At 41.3% G+C, this 24,069-nt stretch overlaps 1 protein-coding gene across 1 annotated transcript in view; it reads left to right on the top strand.

The window, feature by feature from the left end:
* Positions 1-24,069, top strand: part of SYN2 (synapsin II) — a 269,596-nt gene that overhangs the window by 57,460 nt on the left and 188,067 nt on the right. The gene's annotated exons all lie outside the window — the stretch shown is intronic.

Raw genomic sequence — 24,069 nt, 5'->3', positions numbered from 1 at the left:
AGCCCCTCCATTCCTGAGGTCTTGACTTTTCTAGGTTTTTAAGACTGGATTGAATGTTTAGCTACAACCTCATCTATTTGGCTGGAAAGAACTAAAGCTATTTTTCATAGTTGATGGCTTTACCGTGTTTTAGAAAACGATTAAGTTTGGCATTTCAATGTAGAAAGCACAAAGCTTCTTTTGTTGCTTAGAATGAGAAAAGAGTAGTCCAGGGCATGGGCTGTTGGGCTTGGAAGATGATGTGCAGGTAAATCCCATTGCGGGAACTTACTTGAAATGTGACAGTGGCAAGTCATGCCATTCCTCCAAGCCTCAGTTTCCTTCTCTGTAAAATAGGAATCTTCATACCCAGAAACTTTTTAGGGCTCTAAGTTGTAGAGTGGGCATTGATTTGCATTGGAAGAGAAAATTTATTCTTTGTGAGTTCTCTACCTCAATGAAATTGCAGGTCTAGGTAAATCAAAGCAAAAATAAATCTGCATTTCTTCCCTCAAGAAGCAGCCTTATGTAATGAATAAATACAGGGAAAACCTCAGAGTCAGGATTACTTGGGTTCAAGTCCTGTTTGTGATACACACTGGCTCTGTGGCTTAAATCACTTAACCTCTCAGGGTCCCCAGGCAAGACTCTAAAACTAAGTGGGTAAAGAGCTTCTTATTTGGATTGATAAGTGGACTTTCCTCACCCAGAGCTCCCTACATTGATAAAATTATAAATTCCCCCAAACAAACCCTTTTTATAGTGTTGTTCTGAGCTCAAATATCATAATGGATATAAGATACTTTGTGAAACCTGAAGGGTTGTGTAAATGACAGTTATTATTATTGTTGTTGTTGTTGTTATTATTATTATAATTATTATTCTATACTGGTGGCTCTAATTTATTCCATCCAGTTAATCCCCTAGAGTGTGCTATGGCTTAATTAGTTATGCCTGTTATTATTTTCTTGTGGGGAAATATGTGCTTTCTGATTTAATAATAATTACAACTGTAGAATGACTTTTCATTTTGTGGTCTGGTGGAAAAAGCACTGGATTAGGCATCAGCAGAGCAGAGCAACTGCAGTGAGACTTCAGATTTATCTTCTGACTGGCTGTGTAACCTTGGGCAAGTGGCTTGACCTCTCTGGTACTCACCTATAAAATGATGATGGTACCTACATATCTCTACTTCTCTCAGATTATTGTTAACAGCATATGAAGAAATGAATGTAAAGTACTTCAAAAATTATAAACTACCCCACAGATAAAAGGAATTTCTTGTTCCATTCATTATTTCATTCTCATATATGCTAGGGATAAAGGTAAGGACGGAATTATCATTATTTTACAGATAGGGAAATTGAGGTACCAAAGAGTTAAGGAAAGTTCTCAGGGCTGTGCAGCTGCTTAATAATCAACAGGACACTTGGACTCCAAAATACCATCCCACTATCTTAGAGATGGTGTCAAACAGAAGAAATGGTAGCCACCATTCCATCCTGACTCCCAGTTAATGTTCTTGTTTTTTTTTTTTTTTTTTTGTGAGGCAATTGGGGTCAAATGACTTGCCCAAGGTCACACAGCTAGCAAGTGTTAAGTGTCTGAGGCTGGATTTGAACTCAGGTCCTCCTGACTTCAGGGCCAGTGCTCTATCCACTGTGCCACCTAGCTGCCCCTTTTGTTCTTGGTTTTTTGAGGTGGGTCAATGACATTTTTGTAAGGTACAAGTAATCAGAGAAAGGTGAAGAGAAAATATGAGATCACAGAATGGGGGTTACATAGCAGATTACTAGAGAATTCCACATCCCTGGAGCTCTTTATTTTATGTTCTAATTTTTTTATTGCTGACTCTTGTTTTTCATCACATTTGGTTCTGAATGTATCCTTTCACTCTCTTCTACTCAGTGAGTCATCCCCAGTAAGGAAGAATTTTAAAAAGAGAGAGAAAAAGCCTTTCAGTCAAATGAACAAACAAATCAACTGACATAGATAGTCTATGTGGTATTCCACACCCAAAGTCACTCAGCCTTACAAAGAAAGGCCAGAGGCACATTTGTTTAGCTTTTCTCTAGGGCCAAAATTGGCCATTATAAGTATACAACATTCAGGATCTTACTGTTGTTGTTCTTTCCATTGTTGTTAGTCTTTGTGCATGTTGTTTTCTTGATTACTTCACCTGGATTCATTTTGTATAAATCTTCCAGTGATTCTCTGAATTCTTCATAGATGTTGTTTATTCCTGCACAGAAATATTATATTACATTCATGTGCCATGACATGTTTAGCCACCCCCCCAACTTCCTATCCATTTCTTTGATACCACAGAAAAGTACTGTTATGGATATTTTGGTAAATATGGGGTCTTTTTCTGTCTTTGAGCTTCTTGGGGTACAGACCTAATAGTGGGATCTGTGGGTCAAGGGATATGGACGTTTATGCCCTTTCTTAGCCTAATTTCAAAATAATTTCTAGAATGGTTGGCCCCTTTACACCTTAATGGAACACTCTAAGTGGAAGGTGAATGACCACCACTTGCCAGGGATCTTGTAGAGGGATTATGATGTTCATGTAGGGAATACATTAAATGACCTCTTCAGCTCATTTGCAATGATGAGATTCAATAGACTCATTAATAAATAGCACCCACTATATTCTCAGTGTCATATTAGGCACTGTGGTGTATGAGATGAGAAGACATCATTCATGCATTCATAAAACTTACATTCTAGTTCTAAGATACATAGAACAACAGTGTACCATATAAGACATGTGCCTGCTTGCCGGCCTGCCTGTCTGTCTGTCTCTCTATCATCTATCTATTGTTATTTATTCATCTAGCTAATCAAGAATGGGGTAATTTGGCTCTGACAACAAGGGTCTTTCAATGGAAGGAGGGAATGCTGTTGAGTAGAGTGGTCAGAAAAGACTTCATGGTGATGGGGCATTGGAGAATGGGATGCAATGAGTAAAGGTCTGTCCAGAGACAGGAACACACAGCATGCACCCAGAGAACAATGAAGATCGACACTGGGGTGGGGCCGTGACTCCCTTTTCTCTTCCAGGATTCTATTTCTAAGGATCCTCCGTGTGGTTTCTTAGAGGAGATAGTCATAGTTGAAAGTCTTGGACTTGCAGTCACGAGAGACCTGGGTTGGAATCCTGGGTCAGACCTTAGTTGTTCCACCTCAGAGAAAACACAACCTTTACAAACTTTCATCAATAAAATGGGCCGAATAATATTTGCACTACTCATCCTACAATAATAGGAAACATGAGGAAACAACTGAATGTAAGCGTCCTAAGAGTAAGAGCTACTTTATCTTTTTATTTCCAATTGGGGATGTAAAAATAATAAATGTAAAATGCCTGTCACATTTTAAGGCCTTAATAAATGCTTGTTGAATAAATCTTGAACCTTAAAATGTCATAGAAATGTGAGCTATTATTCAAATGTAAACCCCACACTCCGATCTAAACACAACACTTAGCATGATGCCTGGTACACAATAGGTGCTTAATCAATGTTGACTTCATTTGACAAATTATAGTCCTCTGAATATGCTACTTCAGGACCATTAGGAACAGGCCTGACTATGGTTTCTTGTCTTCCTCTGCCCTTCTGCTTAGGGTTGCCAGCTCCTCAATGATACTGTCATTCCAAGCCACAGTCCTGTCTCTCTACCACCTGTCTGTCCTCTCAAATCTGCTGGCATTCGGATGTAGAGAATAAGGGAATGTGGAGAGTATAGACTCAGACAGAATGGGAGGCTGGCAGAGCTGGGTGATGGTTTGGGACCAATTACCTGCTTGGGTTTGTCTCTGCTTATTGCTCTGTCACTTCTTGGCCATCTCATCAGAGCTTTCTTCAGACGAAGAGGGGAAAAAACACACCCTTTCTTAAAGAAATGACAAGATGTCCTTTTGTTCAGGCCAGAAAATGAATGTAATTTAGTTACTTCTTTTTAAAGGCAATTTTACAGGCTGTTCGGAAAAGGGAAATGCACATCATAAAAGCATTTGGGAGCATCTGAAAGCACACAAGCGTCCTGCTTTTGGGCTGGGTCACCTGTGTGGGATTTGCAGCCCTCACGTTTTTTGTCCTTAAGGGCTAGGGACCCACCCCCCTCTCTCTGTCTCTCTGTCTCTGTCTCTGTCTCTCAGTCTCTCTGTCTCCCTGTCTCTCTCTGTCTCTCCCTCTCCTCTCTTTCCCTCCCTCCTTCTGTCCCTTTCTCTCTCTCTCTCTCTCTCTCTCTCTCTCTCTCTCTCTCTCTCTCTCTCTCTCTCTCTCTCTCTCTCTCTCCTTCTCCCCTCCCTCCCTCCTCCCCTCTCTCCCTCCTCCCCTCTCTCTCTCTGCCTCCTCTTTCCCTATCTCCTCTGATTGTCTCTATCTCTTCTCCCTCCTCATCCTCCTCCTTCTTCTAATGGTGCCTGAAAACCCAAAACAGGATAGAAATGTCAGAGCTTGGCTTCTAGTTGGCAGGAATAATTAGCTAAATAGGAAGCTGCTAGATGGGGAACTCCCCCCTTGCTCAACCCTGCTCCTTTGCCTTTGCTGATCTTATGCTGGTGTCTCAGCATCTCTGTTGGTCTACCATTGGGTGCTTCCTGTTAGCCTGTTTCCAACCTGAGGGCACAATCCATTCTGCTGACCCAAAGTACAAAAATTCTGAGTTATGACTCTGACCTAATTGACTCTGGAGTCAGAAGACCTAGATTCAAATCTCGCCTTTGATGCTTACCACCTGTGTGATCTTGGACAAAGCATGGAACCTTTCTGGGCTTCCATTTCCTCATCTATAAAATGAGAGGGTTGGACTAAATGGCTTCTGAGGTTCCTTCCAGCTCTAGAGCTCTGATCCAGTGATGGTCTCCCTGAAATAATTTATATTGGCTCAAGAGGAAAGTGGAGGGGGGTTAGCTAGGTGGTGCAGTGGATAAAGCACCGGCCCTGGATTCAGGAGGAACTGAGTTCAAATCTGGCCTCAGACACTTGACACTTCCTAGCTGTGTGACCCTGGGCAAGTCACTTAACTCTCATTTCCCCACAAAAAAAAAGAAAAGAGGGAAGTGGAGGAATGGAAGAAAAATTCTCTCACATGGCTAGAAAAGTGGCTTAGAGACAAAAATCAATATGGGGAGAACTGAACCCATATCTGGATGGAGACGTTTAAACAGTGAACTCAGCTCCTTAGGAATAGATGATGGGATTAGGAATTTAATGAATGAGGAAGAAGATAGAAGCAGCAGGATCTTCAAGTCTTCAGAACTGGTAGACTTCTCTTAGGAAGGGAAATGCCAAGGCTATGGGCAAAAACTGCAGAAGGATCCAGGGAGATTATGTGAGTGGGCAGAAGAGCGACAGATGAGCTTCAGTGTGGGCAAGTGCAAAGATAATGCAGTCAGAGGAAAAACACTCTGAAGTCAGCTTGTAGGAGGGTGGACCCTGAGCTAGCAGTCAAATTTGAGCGTGGCATCATTCCATGCTCTGTAAGTGAATCAATTCAATGTGACACTATCAGAGAGGACCAGAGGAATGGTGAGCATTTCTGAGAGAGGGACTGGACAGGAGACGGAAAACATTCTCCTTCCATGGTGTGAATCCATGGCCATTGGCATCTGGAGAGCTGAGTATACCTATGGCTGCTGCACCACAAGGAACCCCATTCAAGCAGCATTTATTAAGCAACTACTGTGTCCAAGGCTCTGAAGATGTGAAGACAAAATGAAGTAGTCTCAGATCTCCAGGACCTCAAATTGTGTGGCAGCTCTGTGACAGAGTCTCTGACCTGGAGTCAGGAAGACCCGAGTTTGAATCCTGCATCAGGTACTTACTAGAAAGTTAAGTTCTGGTGTCTGACCCCTTTACAAGACACTTCCACCTGTGAATCTGGGATGCTATGATTCTTTTGCCATTACTCTATTTCCTACAATTCTCTAATGTTAGAGAGGGAAGGAAACTAGGAAGACCAAATTGGCAAATGTCCTACTCCACATGTCCTAAGGAGAATGAATTCTCTGAGCCTCAGTTTCTTCATCTGTAGAGTGAGGATGATAATAGCACCTACCCTCACATCTTTGTTGTGAGGTTCAAATGAGATGGCATTTGTAAAGTGCTTTGAAAATCTTAAAGCATTATATAAATGCTAGCTATTATTAAAGCATTCAAGAAAGTCAGAAGATCTAGAGAAAAGCCATCAAAATGACCCAGGGGACAGAAAGGGAAGGAGGGGAGGAGAAACTGGGGTGATTCCCAATAAAGTAGCTAGAGTGGCCCAGTAGAAAGAATGGTGGATCTGGAGTCAAAGGGCCTGGGTTTGAATCTTCTCTCTGCCACTTACTCCTTGGTTACCTTGGGTGAGTCCCTTGACCTCTCTTTGTTCACTCATCTGTAAAATAAAGGGATTAGACTCAGTGACTTTTATGGTATCTTCTGGAAGCTGCAAATGATCCATTCCTGCACGGGCATGGAGGGGAAAAAGGATCCAGGCACTGTTTTCTGAGTGTCTAATCCCAGACGTGATGAGATTTGTCTCCTGGACAGATGACTTGAAAATTCTATTGTTCCTATTGTTCACAGGGAAGGCTCTATGGTATTGAATGATCACAGTAATGGCGCAGTAAATCTAAAATAAGAGACACTTCCCTCTTACATAGCATCTACAAGGAGGTGGCAGGTGCCTTGTTATGGGAAAATTATTTATCTAAAGAGCTTTGGGACACTCCTTTGAGGTAATGGTATCCCAATTTTACTGAGGGAGAAACTAAAATCCAGGGGAGGGAATTGTTTGAGGTCACACAGCAAGTAAGTGGTAGAGATGGAAGCTTCAGGTGAATTAAAAAAAATTATTAGGTGCCTATAATATGTGCAGTTAGGTGGTGCAATGGATATAGTTCTGGGTCTGGGGTCAGAAATACCTGAATTCAAATTTAACCTCAAACACTAGTTGTATGACCTTGAGCAAATCATTTCATCTTTTTTGCCTCAGTTCCCTCATCTGTAAAATAAGCTGGAGAAGAAAATGGGAAACCCCTCCAATATCTTTGCTATGAAAACTCCAAAAAGCAGTCAGGAAGAGTCAGACATGATTGAAAATGACTAACAAAAGTACCTGCAAAGCTACAAACCCTAAACACTCCCTACCCTCCCATAGTTTGCATGTAGTGGGTGAGTGGAGGGATTAGGACACAACAAGTAAGATGCTCTAGTGGAAAGGGGACTGAGGTTTGAATCAGAGGACTTGGATTTGAATCCCAGCTCCTGTGACTTACTGCCTATATGACCTTGGACAAATCATTTGGCTTTCTGGGGTTTAGAGCTGCCTAAGATGAGGAAGTTGGTTATTTCTAAGGTTCCTTCTGGGGTTCTTAAACTTGGGCACACTGATTCCAAAGGTCCTATGAATAGATCTCAGGGAGTCCATGAATTTGGATGGGAAAATTACATCTTTATTTTGGCTAATCTTTGTTTGCCTTTGTAATCATATGTTTTATGCATCTAAAAACATTCTTCTGAAAGGTCTTCAGAAGGCAGACCTTGCCACACTGCATCTTTGACACATAAAAAAGGTCACCCTTGCTCTGAACCTACATGCCTGGAATCTTAGGATTGAGGAGGGGAGAGAGATTTATGGGAAGTCTTTATGAAAGAAGCGGCATCTGAGATTAGACTTGCAGAAAAGATTCTGAGAGCTGAGCTGAGGGTGAACCAGGCATGCCTGGTGTGAATGAACAGAGGTAGGAGTTGTAGTATCAGGTATGAGGAATAGCTGTTGGTCCAGTTGGTCTGGAACATAATGCTCATGAAGCAGAAAAATACGGAATAAGATTAGAAGGGGCCAGATTGTGGATAGCCTTAACTGCCAGGCTTTGTCTTTTCATCTGGGACATCAAGAGTTTAAAGACTTCTTAATGATCTTAGCTATGCACAAGACAGCCCAGGGTCTCCTGACACCATCCAACACTCTTGGAAGTGTACTTGCTGTCCCTAAAAGAAAGAACATGGGCCCTAGAAAGAAATGTACTCACCCATAGGAATAAAGGAAAACTCTTAAGTCACTGATTTTTAATGAGAGAAAAAAAATTTCTGATAAAACATTAATAACAATCTCAAAATAAATTGCAAAAATAGCATGCCAGCTGGGTTTAGGACTTAGCTAATGAGCTAACTATCCCAAATGCATAAGAGACTGGAACACAGTCTCATTTTCTCCTTTTAGATCTGTTTTTCCATATGTGTTTTTTTTCCTTCTTCCTTTGATGTCCATCAAGGTATCATGATTCTTGCTTCTTAGAGCTTGCTTGATCCTGCTTTAACCACACCTTACTATTCTTAAGTATGCTTTTTACAGTGTTTCACTCCATTATTTTTGGGTGGGTAGGTGGTACTGTGGATAGAATGCTAGGCTTGGAGTCAGGAAGACCTAAGTTCAAATCCAGCCTCAGACATTTGCTATGTGACCCTGGGCAAATTACCTAACCCTGTCTGCCTCGGTTTCCTCATCTGTAAAATGAGCAAACCACTCCAGTATCTTTGCCAAGAAAACCCCAAATGGGATCACAAAGAATTGGACATGACCGAACAACAACAACAACAGCAACTCCATTATTTGGTTCTATTTATTAAGTTCCTCCCTACCCAAAAGGCTGACTTTGATAGGTTTGTGTATAAATCAAACGCCCCAAGGTCATAGGGAAAGTTAACCTCTCCTACTCTTCTCTCTTCCCTTCTGCCTTTCTTCCCTCTTTCAAATGCATTCTCTGCCTTTCTCACTAAATGAATAATCTTAAGATGAGGGACTTCCATATATGTTTTGAATTGGATCATTTAGGAAAATGCAAATAAATCTGAAAATTCATGGAAGAAATGTGCTCAAAAAGTTGGAACACCTGCATATTCCTTGAATTGCTTCCTTAATTGAAGAAAACACGAGTAAATCTGCAAATCCTCTAAATGAATAGGTTTGAAATGAGGAATTCCTTAATTTTTGTCCTTTTTGGTCAGGGTAGAGGTAGGAGTTAGGATCTTGTCAAACTCTCTACTTTTCTGAATCTCTTGGAAGATGAATAAATGCCTGCTTCAAATCTGAGTCTCACCTCTTTCTAATTTAAGTCTCCAACTTTCTAATTTATTTTTTTACACGTCACATTCACATTTCCTGTGAACAATGTCTATAGGGGCTTTAGAGATATTAATAAACTGTCTGGAGGCTGATATGGAGAGCCCATTTTGTTCTGTTCCTGCAACAATGGATTTCTGATGTAAGTTGGAGATCTTGACAATTTAACACAAACATTTTCTTTTCAACAAATTAATGATCACTTTAATGATAGTAAATGATACTCTAATGGTTCCCAGCTGCATTATCAAAGAAATTTAGATATGCTACCAGTATACAGGGCTAAAAATGGAATGAATATTTAGTGATTTGTGTGTGTGTGTGTGTGTGTGTGTGTGTGAGAATGGGTGTCAATTACTTGACTCTCTGACCTTTGACTGCATGTGTGTAAATTACCAATGCTTCACTCTGAGTCCCAGATCACTTAATATTCCATGGGGAGGAATGTGTGCAAGGTTCCTTGGCTGTTGTTGCTATCTCTGCTCTTGGTTGTCTGGGTGACCTTGAACAGATCAATATCCTCTCTGCTGTTCAATTCACTTTTTCAAGAGGATTGGCATCATCTTGCTTCCATATTCTGAGTGGGTTGGCATTTTTGAGAAGGTAAAGAAATGGAGATCTCACCCCTGACTTGGGAGGGCTTGATGGCCCTTATTTAGATTTTGAAAGGTATCTCTTCTCTTGTTTCCATGATATTTGTTCTAGCCTGACTTGTCTTCCACCTTTCTTTTCCTCCATGTTTTCTTCTTTTATGGTACTCACGGTATACTTTGACTACTTTACCAATACTCTTTGTAGAGGTACTACTAATTGTTCTTCTCCTTCCCTCATCAGACTCCCTCTATAAGCTTAATCATTTTCTACCATCACTTTCATTCCAGTGATTCTCAGGTATATCTCTGTCTTTGATCACTCAGCCTAATTCTGCACCTTTATCTCCAACAATCTCCTGGATCTCTCTTCTAATCTAGCCCAGTCTTGATTAAGAGATGAAGAAAGTTGGGTCCAGAAACTTGAGTGACTTCCATAAGGTTACATGGATGGCTAGGTGGTGCTGTAGAGTACAGAGCACTGGGCCTGGAGATGGGAAGACCTGAGTTCAGATCCAGCCTCATACATTTACTAGCTGTCTAAGACGGAGATGATAGTAGCACCTAACTCCAGGGTTGTTGTAAGGATTGAATGAGATAATATTTGTAAAGCAATTTGCATACCTTAAAGTTGTTGTTGTTTCTTTATTATTATTATTATTATTATTATTATTATTAATTATTGTGGCAGAACTGGAATTTTAATCAGGGTCTTCTGATTTCAAATCCAGCATTTTCCCTAGATTGCCCTGCCTTCTACTGGACCATGCTCTCTGCCTAGGACAAATTCCAGAATCATGTTATGTTCTCTGTAAAACTAGTAGAGCCGAGTCTCCATGAACACCAACAGGTCTGAAATCAGTGTTGTTTTTCATTGGTATTTTAAACTTGACCATTTAGCTGCTTCCTTAATGTGCTGTCATTTGGTCCCACCAAATGCGCTCTCAGTGGAGTCTTTTCTAATGTGACAGTTGTTGCAATAATGAATATTAGCAGTATGAAACAGGGCATGCTGGGGAGGCAGTATAATTTTCCCTGGTACAAACTGAGATTAGGGAGATGTGTAAATAAACAAAAAAATCTGCTCTATTCTTCTTTAGGGAAGCTAGTTGGTGCAGTGCATAGAATGTTAGGCTTAGAGTCATAAGACATCTTCTTGAGTTCAAATCTGGCAGGTCATTTAACCCTGTTTGCCTCGGTTTCCTCATCTATAAAAATGAGCTAGAGAAGGAAATGGCAAGAAAATCTCAAATGGGGTCATGAAGTCAGACATGATTGAAACCATTGAACAACAAATTCTCCTTTATAGTTGATATTTCTGAGTATGAAATGGAAGGACAGATTGCTTTGGTTTAAAAAGACCCTTAAGGGGCAGCTAGGTGGTGCAGTGGATAAAGTACTGGCCCTGGATTCAGGAGGACCTGAGTTCAAATCCAGCCCCAGACACTTGACACTGCCTAGCTGTGTGACCCTGGGCAAGTCACTTAACCCTCATTGCCCCACAAAAAACAAAAAATAAAAATAAAATAAAAAATTTTTAAAAGACCCTTAAGTTCAAGTCATAGGACCTGGATTCTAGTCACCAACTATTTGCGTGACCATAGGCAAATCCCTTCACCTCTGTTTCCTCCTCTGTAAAATGAGTGGGTTGGAAAGTGGAAAGAATGCTGGGTTTGGAGCCAGAGGGACTGGGTTCCAATTCTTCCTCAAGGGTTGATTTCATGACTTTGAGCAAATCCCTTAACATTTCTGGCCCTCCACTCCTTCTATAAAATTATGGGTCTGAACTCTGTGACCCTTGTGGTCTCTTCCCACTCTAAATCTATGCTCTGATGAGCCTATGGCTGGATCATTTCCAACAACCCTTCCAGGTCGACACTCATTTGAGGCTCCTTGCATGTGGTATGCTACTAAATAGATTGTAAACTCCTTAAAGACAATCCTGTGGAAATATTTATTACCTGTGGGATCTCGGACAAATTACTCAACTTCTGGGATTCGTTTTTTTTCTTTGTAAAATGAAGGCACTGGAATGAATGGTTTCCAAATGTCCTTCCAGCTCCAATATTCTGTAATTTCCATTTACTTTTATCTCTCCTGAAGGAGAATCCATAATGAGCTCTCAATGACAGCTGGAGCCATGGACTTTTAGACTTTTTTTTCTAGGCCCATGAACTTGTGAATAAGAGACTCTTTATTTTATTTCTTTTTTGGGGGGTGAGGCAATGAGGGTTAAGTGACTTGCCCAAGGTCACACAGCTAGTAAGTGTCAAGCATCTGAGGCTGGATTTGAACTCAGGTCATCTCAAATCCAGGGCCAGTGCTTTGTCCGCTGCGCCACCTAGCTGCCCATTTTTTTTTGTTTTGTTTTTTTAAAGAGACTCTTTAAAGAGAGACCCATCCATTCTGACTTCTTTATTGGAAAATTAAAACCTTTGTCCATTCCCTGGATTATAAAGAACAGAATTTAATTTTGTTTGCAGATATCCTGGATTCTTCTTCAGGTTTTTGACAGATAACTAGTTGTGCCTCTGTGAAGATGGGTAAAAGATCAATCACTTATTAAGTGCCTACTATATGCTAGGCATTGAGCCAGGCTTTGATCACACACACACACACACACAAAGAGGGAAACAGTACTTAATCTCAAGGAATTTACATTCTAACAAATTGGCCAGAGTTTTGACAGTTCACTGTTTTTCTAAAGCCAATGCAGAAAGTGGGTAAACCTAAGGACCAGCCAGTTACCCTGATACAGGTCTTTAGTGTTTTAGGCTAGGGATTTGAAGGTCAATTTGTCAAGATGCATTAAGCCTCAGAGATGATTGGCTTGCTTTGGGTGGGTTATGAGGTCATCAGGAAATGGAGTGCTTCTAATGGGTGTCCACTATGGCCAGAATCTTTCTGAAATCACAAACTATGCCCAGAGGCAGACTGAGAATCAGTGACTTCTCTTAGCTTTGTCATTGGAGGCAATAACTTCCCAGTTTAGCCCTTGAGATAAACTGTTAGCAATATACTTTCCAGACAGATGGAAGGTTTTTACTGCAGTGTCTCTATTACCTCCTCTCCCAGAGTAGCAGTTATATAGGATTGTAGCTGGAAGGCAACTAAGAAGCCATCTAGTTCATTCCCTTCATTTTACAGATGTGGAAACTGAGTTTTAGGGAGGGTAAGTGACATTAGAATGTATGTTTCTTAAGGACAGATATTATTATGATTTTTCTTTTTTCTTGCCTTTATATATCTAGGGCGTAGTACATAGGATTCTGGCAAATGAGAAGTGCTTGATTAAATGCTTGTTGAGTAACTAACTGACTGACTAGAGTCAGTACCATATATAGCTTGGCAGGCAGGAGAGTGTCCTTTGAAGCCACACCTCTACAGTATGGTAGAGTGTGGAAAGCACTATATTTGGAATCAAAAGACCTGGGTTTGCGGGCAGCTAGGTGGCGCAGTGGATAAAGCACCAGTCCTGGATTCAGGAGGACCTGAGTTCAAATTTGACCTCAGACACTTGACACTTGCTATCCGTGTGACCAGTCACTTAACCCTCATTGCCTTGAAAAAAAAGACCTGGGTTTGGATTCTAGTTCTGCTGTTTTGCCACCTATGGTCTCCCCTGGGCTTTGGTTTCCCCATCTGTAAATTGAGGGTGGTGGACTACACTCCAAGGATGTTTCTAGCTCCCAATGCTATGATACTACACTGAGATCTTGAACAGGGACCATCTGGTCCAGAGGACATTAAATTTGTTTGTGTCATACTAGCCCACTTCCACTTGGGCAGGCTTGCACCCCATCTTAGTATTATGTTTTTAAATACATAGAGCAAAATAAATAGGATTAAATAGGAAATAAACTGTATTGGAATACAATTATCTATATCTCTATATATCTATACTTTAAAAATCACAAACCCTGGGAATCATTATCTAGTCGAGGGTTTAAACTTTTTCCATTTGCGACCCCATTTCACCTGAGAAATTTTTATATAGCCCCAGGTATATGAGTATATAAAATAGGTATCCATAACCTTTTACTGTTGCCAAATACCCCATATCCAGTATGGCGTTGCAACCCACAGGTTAAGAAGCTCTGATCTAGTCCAATGTTCTCATCCTATGGGACAGCTAGGTGGTGCATTGGATAGAGCACTGGGCTTAGAATCAGAAAATCTCATCTTCCTGAGTTCAAATATGGCCTCAGACACTGTGTGACCTTGAGTAAGTCACTTAACCCTGTTTATCTCAGTTTATCTCAGTTTCCTTATCTGTAAAATAGTTGGAGAACAGAAACCGCAAATCTCTCCAGTATCTTTGCCAAGAAAACCCCAAATTGGGGTCATGAAGAGTCAGCCACAATTGTTTTTTGAAGGGCAATGAGGGTTAAGTGACTTGTCCAGGGTCACATAGCTAGTAAGTGTCAAGTGTCTGAGGCTGGATTTGAACTCAGGTCCTCCTGAATCCAGGACCAGTGCTTTATCCACTGTGCCACCTAGCTTCCCCCTGAGTCATCCACAATTGAAACGACTCAATAACAACATCTATTTATCTGTGTATCCTATTTATTTATCATCCCTGTTTATCTGTCTACCATTCTATCATCTATCAATAAATAGTTATATCTATAGCTGTAGACCTAGATAAATATGGAGAAATAGATTTAATACATAAACACATAAGTCTGCCCCATAAATTTGTTCATGTGTTATGCATTTGCTCGTCTTTGGGTATCTTGAAGAGGAAGCATATGCCACAACTCAGAACCTGATGCTGAGGGGACCTTCCCTATCCCCTACATAAATTTTTCCCCCTACGTAAATTTAACTTTTACTAATCTTGAGTTTCACTAGCACAGATCATCCCTCTGAGGGTGCACAGCATCCCCACCCTCCCTTCACCCTCTGGACACCTGATTCTTGAGGGGGGGGCACCAAAGCCAGCTCAGGTGTCCTCTACCTCCTCCCTCCCTTTCCCTCCATGACTTTTTCTGAGGCTACATTTCCTGGATAATATCCTTTGCAGTACTTTTGGTATACAAGTCATCTTGGTAATGTGCTACAGCCTCCTTATGCCCACCCTAGCTCTCTGTGCTGCCCTTGAGGTCACTTGCAATTTCGACTCTTCAAAGATTGCAGTGTTCTGTGATTCACGGCTATAGACCAAAGAGAACATTGGTATTAAAAAAAAAAAAAAGGTCCTTCCCGGCAGGGGAAAGCTTGGGTTTGTTGATTGTGCTACGCAGTTTCCCAAATGCAATCTATCAATCTTTATTCTGCTTATTGAGACCTTGGTCCCAGGGCTCATTGTCATCTCCAAGGATGGCTCAAGATACATATATTCAGTGGGCTGCTGTTCCTCCAACCCTGTGTCATAGACTGGGCCACAGACTCTCATCATCCACTTGGTTTTCCCTGTGTGACTTGTTTGGCCACATGTCTTGTGAATGGTTGAGGTTCTGTTTGCAGGGGCTGTGGAGTATTCTTTGGCTTGCTGAAGACCTGAAAAGATTGTCTGACCCAGAGACAAGAGCAAGTAAGTAACTTAACATGTGCTGCCTAGAGCTAGCTAGGCGGTACAGTGGATAGAGTGCCAGGCCCGGAGTCAGTAAGACCTGAGTTCAAATCCAGCCTCAGACACTAACTGTGACCCTGGTCAAGTGACTTAACCTCTGTAGGTCTCAGTTTCCTCAACTGTAGAATGTAATAATGGCACCTATCTCCCAGATTTGTTGTGAGGATTAAATGAGATGTTTTTGCAAAGTGCTTTGCAAACTTTAAAGCACTTTGTAAATGTTAGTTATCGTTACTGAAGTAAGCATTTAAATCCTTGTTTGATTGTTCACAGACAAGGGAACTTGGGTCTAGAAATGTGAAATAACTTAGCCAAAAATAAAAGAACAAGGTGAGTGTTCAGTGGATGGAAGATTTTGAGTTTTTAGGGACCTTAAAAGGCCACTTACTCCAACCCCCTTCGTTTTCAAGAGGAGGAAACTGAGGCTCAGAGGTAGGGAGTGGGTCACAATCATGATCTCAACTCACATCCTCAGGCTCCATATCCAGTTTGTCAGGTTTTTTTTCCTCACTAATGTTATTTTCAGGAGGTTTTGAAGTTGATGTTACTTCTGTCAGCTGATAAACATGTGGAGGGAGGAAAATCTCACCCCAAGAATTCCTAATCTGAAAAAAAAAAAGATTCAGAATAAGCACAAGAGGAGACCTCTTTTCAATTAATCACCCTGGGGATTTTGTTGTTTGGTCATTCAGTCGTGTCTGACTCTTCATGGCCCCATTTGGAGTTTTCTTGGCAAGGATACTGAAGTGGTTTGCCATTTCCTTTTCCACCTCATTTTACATATAAGGAAACTGAGGCAAAAGGGGTTAAGTGACTTGTCCAAGGTCACATGATTAAATATCAGAGGTCAGATTTGAACTCAGGTCCTCCTGACTCTGGCACTCTATCAACTGTACCACCTAGCTGCCTCCCTATAGGATAGACCAATTCATTAGAAATAAACTTTGTCCCTAGCAAAAAAGGAGACATCACTTCAGTACCTAAGTAGATTAAATGATAAATATTGACTGCATATGGTTTCACTGCCTTCCTATAAAAATTCAGGATACATTATTCGATTTATGTGCCTCTACTTATGCCAGGCATGTAAAAATCAGACAGTAGCATAATCAGATGTGCCCACAAGGTCATTTCCTACCTCTCTCCAATTCATAATGGGCTTTTCCTTAAATGATTAAAACAAAGCTTTCCTCGATGATTTCAGGAATTTTTAAAAAGCAGATGGGCCAGGGGGCAGCTAGGTGGCTCAGTGGATTAAAGCACTAGCCCTGGATTCAGGAGGACCTGAGTTCAAATGTGATTTCAGACACTTACTTACTAGCTGTGTGACCCTGGGCAAGTCACTTAACCCTCATTGCCCCACCAAAAAAAAAAAAAAAGCAGACAGGCTAGGCTGACAGCAGCCCCTTTTTGTGCCAGCCTAACTTATTTATGTAGGCACAGAACAGTGTAGTGAGAGAAGGTCTATACTATAATCCTGACTCCACCATTCTTTCAATAAACAATAACATTTTACCTTAGTCATTCAGCCCAACATTCTAGCATGTTGCTGACTCTCCTATGACTAACCAGTTAGCCCTCTGAGCTTTGTGTTGCCTGCAAATCTGCTAAGCAAGCCATCATCGATAAAGGACATGGCTTATGATGCTCAAGAATGTTCGATAGCTCCCTATTACCTTAATGACAAAATGCAGATTCTTTAGCTTGGGGTACAGTCTGACCATACCCTACTTTTCTAGGTAATCTATCATTAATTCCCTTCCTTGGTTCTATGATTCACCTGTACTGGCTGACTTATTCCAAGGCTGTCCTGCAAGTCTGGAATGTGCTTTCCTCCCTTGTCCACCTCCTTAGGTAAGCTCCTTGATGGCAGGAGAAGTTTCATATTGTCCTTGTATCCCCAGTACCTAATGCAAGGCCTGGCATACAGAAGGCATTTAATAAAAGCTCGTTTATTGATTAGGGTTCATCTTTCTGATTTCCCTAAGCTGTTAGGGTTGTATTTCTCCTCAAATTATCTCATGCTTGCTTCTCTGTGTAAATGTTGTTTTCCCTGGAAAGGATAGTAAGCCTCTTGAGGAAAGGATCTAATTTTTTTTTGTCTTTTTATTGCCAGTGACAAGCACAGTAGGTGCTTAATAAGTATTGGCATATAGTAGGCACTTAATAAATGCTTGGCAATGAACTGATTAATCTTGAGCCAGTCACATCCTACTATGGGTCATAGCTTCCTCATCCAAAAAATGTCAGTGAAAGTACTTTGAAATGCATAAGATGTTATGTAAATAAATGCAAGAGAGGCTGATTAGTGGATGCCATTAATAATAATAATAATAATAATAATAATAACTGGTATTTATCCAGTGCCTTAAGGTCTGAAAAGCACTTTTTATATATTATCTCATTTGAGCCTCACACAGAACTCCATGAAATGAATACTGCAGATATTACTATAGAAGAGGAAATCGAGGTTCACAGTTGTTAAGGAAGGAAGGAAGGAAGGAAAGAAGCATTTATCAAGCACCTGCTATGTGCCAGGGACCGTGTAAGGGATTTTACAGATATTATCTTCTTTGCTCCTCCCTGAGAGGTAGATGCTATTATTATTCCCATTTTACATTTGAGGAAACAGGTGATTTGCCATGGGTAACACAGCTAGTAAGTGTCTGAGGTAGGATTTGAATTCAGATGTTCTTGACCACTGTGCCACCTAGCTGCTTAGATTGATGATTGCTACATCCAAATTGAAAAACAGGATAACTTTCCTAAGCTGGTATATTCCAATCTTTTTTTTTTCAGGGCAGTGAGGGTTAAGTGACTTGGCAGGGTCACACAGCTAGTAAGTGTCAAGTGTCTGAGGCTGGATTTGAACTCAGGTCCTCCTGACTCCAGGGCTGGTGCTCTATCCACTGTGCCACCTAGCTGTCCTGGTATAATCCGATCTTAAAGACTGACAGAAGATGGAGGGGTGTGAGGGAAGTTTGAACTGGTTATCTGAATGGTGGGGATAACATTAGGGAAGAGAGTGAGGGAGAAGAAATTTGTCCCAGGGGCCTGGGTTCATAGGATGATTGAAACGGTGTTAGCTGCTTACCCCCTGGAATTTATCTAATTAATGCCCATATTCCCAAGGGGTTTGAAAACGGGTATGAGCAAGGGGAACTAATGGGTCAGAATCTTTATAGCCACCGGGCCAAAGCAGCAGAGCTCTTCCTTAATAGGATTTCTCCCCTGCAGTGTAAAAACAGGAATTTTGATTTGGTTCTTCTTCTGGAAGGGTCTGACAGCCTGGGGGTAGTTAGCTCAATAGGTCAGGACATGGAGTGTGGTGTTAGGGAGACACAAAACCTCCTCTTGGTGGACCACAGACCTGGCTGTAGACTGACCCTTCTCCCCAATCCAGATGCCACAGACCAAATCCTTACCTAATGATGTCTGGGGCTTAGGGCACACTAACAACTAGGGGAAATTCGGAAAGATTTCTCTTGAAGGCCATTGGGTTTGAACTGAGCCTTGAAAGAAGTTGGGGGTTCTAAGAGGCCCAGGTGACAAGGAAGACTATTCCAGATCTAGCTCTGGCACTTACTACCCACTCGTGTGGATTACTTGAGAGCTTCAAGTCTTAGTTTTGTCTTCTGTAAAAAGGGGCAATCCTGATCTGACCCTGCTCATAGACTGTTTATTTGTTTCCCCAATCAGACCGAGTTCTTAATCCAACAGATACCTAACTCTGGCCTTATAATTTCATCCCTCAACCATGACCTTACCCAAAGCCTGGTACCTCCCCCAAGACTGGACTCTTACTTAATCCTCATCTCACGGCCTGGCCCCCTAACTCTGGTTATAGACTTAACCCACTTCCTTCACGCTGGCCTTACCACCTGGACCCTTGACTTTGATCTCCCAATCAGAGCCCTAACCTCATCTCCAGACTCGAGTCAGTCACCTCTGCATCAGATAATGCAGGGCAGACAGCCATGCTATTATATACAACGATCCATTAACCTTTAAGAACTTGAAATCGACAATTAAGAGAAAAATTAATTCATTGTTAATCAGTCTGAAGGAGGCAAATGTTACATCTGTTAACTTATCATTTCAGCACTCTCTGAGCTGATGAGAGCAGTTAATAATGCTGATTAGTCAAAGCTTGCCTTGTGTTCCCCCATTATCTTTTCTAATGCAACTTTCTCACTGCCCATAATATTAGACAGTGAGGAAGGCTCTTTGGCAGGGGGCGAGTGACAAAGGAGTACACAGGAGAACCTCTTCACATGTCAGTGATTGAGAGCTATTGTCCTATTATCCCAGGAATTTTGCATTTCTATAATTAAAAAAATAGACTTAACTTTAGTATTTTGTGGGCTTTTTTTTTCTTTCCCATTTTGGTGTCTATTATTACTAGCTTCTTTTTAGAGACTTATGAGTTCTTTTTTTTTCCTACCTCCCCCTTTCTTTTGGTTCATTAATAATTCAAATCTCAAATGTTCTGGAAGGACTGACTAAGCTTTTAGGAACACTTTAGAAACATCTCTGACCACCCTCAGACCCAATGCCAACAGCATCCTTTCTTTCCTATAGTATTGCTGGGGTAGGAAAAAAGGTGTAGTGCTTGGTGTTGTCCAATTTGATGGAAGAGATGGGTATTTATAGGAAGTAGCATTAGCGAGAGCAAAGTCAAGTCAAGTCAGAGGAAGAAGACCTGGGTTCAAATTCTACATCTGGGGGCAGCTGGGTGGCTCAGTGGGTAGAGCACCGGCCCTGGGTTCAGGAGGACTTGAGTTCAAATCCAGCCTCACACACTTAACACTTACTAGCTGCGTGACCCTAGGCAAGTCACTTAACCCCAATTGCCTCACCAAAAAACAAAACAAAACAAAAAACCCAACAAATTCTACATCTGTTCCTATTTATAGGCCCTTGGGAAAGTCACTTATCTCCATTTTCTCATGGATAAAACAATGGGGCTAGACTAGATGGTCTTTCCAGCTCATAATCAATGATCATAATGGGCAGTTTGTCCTGTGGCCACCTGCTCTCTCTTCCCTTGTCTCCATCCAAAATTCCTCTCAATTCTCTGGGTCAGTAATATTCTTTTCTCCCATGACTCCTAGTACCCAAGCTCAAGACCTGAGTAGTGTTTTGTTTTTGTTTTGGGCAGGGCAATGAGGGTCAAGTGACTTGCCCAGGGTCACACAGCTAGTAAGTGTCAAGTGTCTGAGGCTGGATTTGAAATCAGGTCCTCCAGAATCCAGGGCTGGTGCTTTATCCACTGCACCACCTAGTTGCTCCAGAACCTGGGTAGTGTTGAAGTTATAAGATGTCACTGAGCACCACAAGGAGAGAAGCTAGATTCAGAACCAGAAGACCCAAGTTCAAATCCCACCCCAGACATTTATTAGGTCTGTGACCCCAGGTAAGTGTTCAATAGCACTTAACCTCTCTGAGACTCAGTTTCTTCAACTGTAAAATGGGGACAATAATTACCTGTAGAACCTACCCTACAAGATTGTCATGAGAATCAAATGAGATAATGTGTGATCTTCAGGGTACATTGTCATCATTGGGAATCCACGTGGTGTTAGTAGCAAGATGGTGGCCCTCAGCATCAGAAAATCTGGGTTTGGATCCTGCCTCTCATACTAGCTCCATCATCCTGGGCAAGTTACTTAATTTTTCTGAGCCTCAGTTTCCTCTTCTGTAAATGGGGATTATAATAGCTCTGGTCTTACAGGGTTTCCATAAAGATTTGATGATATGAGGAAATTTTCTGCAAACCCTAAAGCATTTTATGGGTGTTAGCTATTGCTATATAATATTATATATGATATTATAATACAATATACTTATATTACATTGAATTATATCATGTCAATGATGTATTTCTTGTTTTGTATAATAATGATTCCTTTTCCTCCTTATTGAAGATCTGAACATGTAGTTCTTAAAGGTTCATGGTTCACTTAAAAATGTTTCTAGAACAAACTGTTATGAGGCATCTCCTTTTTAATTTTTCTTCATTCTCCCCTCCTCTGAGTTTTCTCAAAGCTCCCCACTCTTTGAATAATCCTGGCTCTCCCTGAGAACAGTGAGTTCAGATTGGCTGCTGATTGCATCCTGGTGAAAAGATGTCCGTTTATCATCTACCTAATGGGTCTCTGTGGGGTAATGAGGGATTGGCCATCTGTTGGCTAGAATCTGCCTGGTAACTAGAGTCCAGGATTCAGAGCTGGTCTGTGTGGGTGAGGAGTCATTATAACTTAGCTTGAATGCCCTCGCCCCCGTCTGGATTCTCAGTGTCTGAAGCTGGATTTGAACTCAGGTCCTCCTGAATCCAGGGCTGGTGCTCTATCCACTGTGCCACCTAGCTGTTCCTCCAGGTAACTCTTAAGGCTATAAGCTGTAGGCTAGAAAAAAGTAATTTAAATACTGTGGAGTTACAGTTAGGATAACACAAGATCTAGCAGTTTCTACATTAAAGGGCCAAAGGGAATGGAATATGATATTCTGGAATGCAAAGGAACTGGGATTACAACCAAAAATCACCTTTCCAGCAAAACTGAATATAATCTTTTAGGGGAAAAAATGGGACTTCCAATGAAAAAGAGGACTTTCAGGTATTTGTGATGAAAAGACCTGAACTGAATAGAAAATTTGACTTTCAAATACAAGACCACAGGAAAAAGAAATCATGAGGGATGTTAAAAAGTTAAACTATTTACATTACTACATGGGAAGATAATACTTCTAACACATAAGAATTTTCTCAGTATTTTTTTTTATGAGGCAATTGGGGTTAAGTGACTTGCCCAGGGTCACACAGCTAGTAAGTGTCAAGCATCTGAGGCCAGATTTGAACTCAGGTACTCCTGATTCCAGGGCCGGTGCTCTATCCACTGCGCTACCTAGCTGCCCCAGAATTTTCTCAGTATTAAGCCAGCTGAAAGGAATATACTTAGACAGAGGGAACAGGTGTGAATTGAATATGAAGGGATGATATCTGTAAAACATTTATTTTTTGTTTATCCTTATTTGGGGGGGCAGACAGGATGGGGTGGCTTATGTCTGGGGCTGGATTTAAGCTCAGAGCCTCCTGGCTCAAGGGCTGGTGCTTTGTCTACTGTGTCACCTAGCTTCCCCATGATGACAACTTTTTTTTTTGGTGAGGCAGTTGGGGTTAAGTGACTTGCCCAGAGTCATACAGCTAGTGAGTGTCAAGTGTCTGAGGTCAGATTTGAACTCAGGTCCTCCTGAATCCAAGGCCGGTGCTCTATCCACTGTGCCAGCTAGCTGCCCTGCATGATGACATCTTTAAAATAAAGTTAAGGGGTAAGAGGAAGGCACTGGAAGAAAGGAAAAGGGAGAGGTGGAATCGGGTAAAGTAGCTCACATAAAAGAAACAAGAAAAAGCTTATGGAGTGGAGGGGAAGATGGAGAAGGAGCAGGGGAGTGAGTGAGCCTTACTCTCATCAGAATTGGCTCAAATAAGGAGTAACATACACACTCAAGTGGGTATACTAGTATAACTTGCCCTGCAGGAAAGTGAGAAGGAAAGGGGATGAGGGGGGAGAGGAAAAGGAAGGAAGGGCAGATTGGGGTAGGGGGCAGTAAAAAGCAAAACACTTTTGAGGAGGGATAGAGTGAAAGAAGATAGAAAAAAAGAGTAAATATCAAGGGGAGGGAATAGGATGGAGGGTAATAGAGTTAGCAATAGTAACTGTGATGGAAATGATAAGCAGGATGCTATCAGAGGGACTTATGAAAATGCAATTCATCTACAGAGAAAGAACTGATGGTATCTGAACACAGATTGAAGTAAGATTATTTTTTGTTAGTTCCTCTCTCAAAAGTTATTTTGTCTGTTTTCTTTCACAGCCTGACTAATGTGAAGATGTTTTGCATGACTGCATATGTGTGATTTATATTGAATTGCTTGATTTCTGAGGGAGGGGTGAGGAAGGAGGCAAGAAGGAAATTTGGAACACAAAGTTTAACAAATCAATGTGAAAAAATTTGGTTTTTTTTTTACATTTAACTTGGGGAAAATTCTAAATAAATAAATACATTTTTTAAAAACACTATAAGCTGCAGGTGAGATGCCATTGTGCATTGGTGGGGGGAGTTTCCTCATTGGCAAATTCCCAAACCAATGGAATCACAGCTATGGTCCAAAAAATTAACAACTGACATTTATATATAGGAGTCTAAAGACTATAAAGTGTTTTTCATACATGATCTCATTTGAGCTATACCTCCTTATCAATTTTTCAGATCTGGGCTTGAGTTTAATCAGAGGCTTTCCTCTGTGATAGTTAATATGAAGACAGGGGAATGATTCCTAGGACATCAGTGTCAGAAAGAACCTTAGAGATCAAGTAAGTCAATCCTTCATTTTACAGAGAAATGGAGACCTAGAGAGCATTGAGGGAAGGGTGATCTTGGAAGGATGTCATGTAGCCTGGAAAGGGCAGATCTGTATGGTGGAGGGAAAAAGAGATGAATTAGGCCACAGAGGGCATTGGCTGCCCTGGGAGGGGGGAAGATAGGGAGAGGAGCGGGTACTGAAAGCGCTAAGGCCCATTGGCTAAGAAGCAAAGGGGCAGTGAAATATACCTGCCTCATCCCCTTTCCAGGCCACCCCCACTGGCTTGGGTCCTCCTGTCCATCTCTCTTTGTGTAACCACAGGGAATTCCTGAGAAGCCTAGAAGAGGACACTGAGCAGAATGTTATCTTCTTGAGAGCAGGGACTAGTTTTAGTTTTTATTTTTGTATACTAAGTACCTTGTAGGGATCTTGCCCAGGATA

The sequence above is a fragment of the Dromiciops gliroides genome, chromosome 1 (assembly GCF_019393635.1).
Source record: "Dromiciops gliroides isolate mDroGli1 chromosome 1, mDroGli1.pri, whole genome shotgun sequence".
Lineage (NCBI taxonomy): Eukaryota > Metazoa > Chordata > Mammalia > Microbiotheria > Microbiotheriidae > Dromiciops > Dromiciops gliroides.
This window is presented reverse-complemented; position numbering and strand designations above follow the sequence as displayed.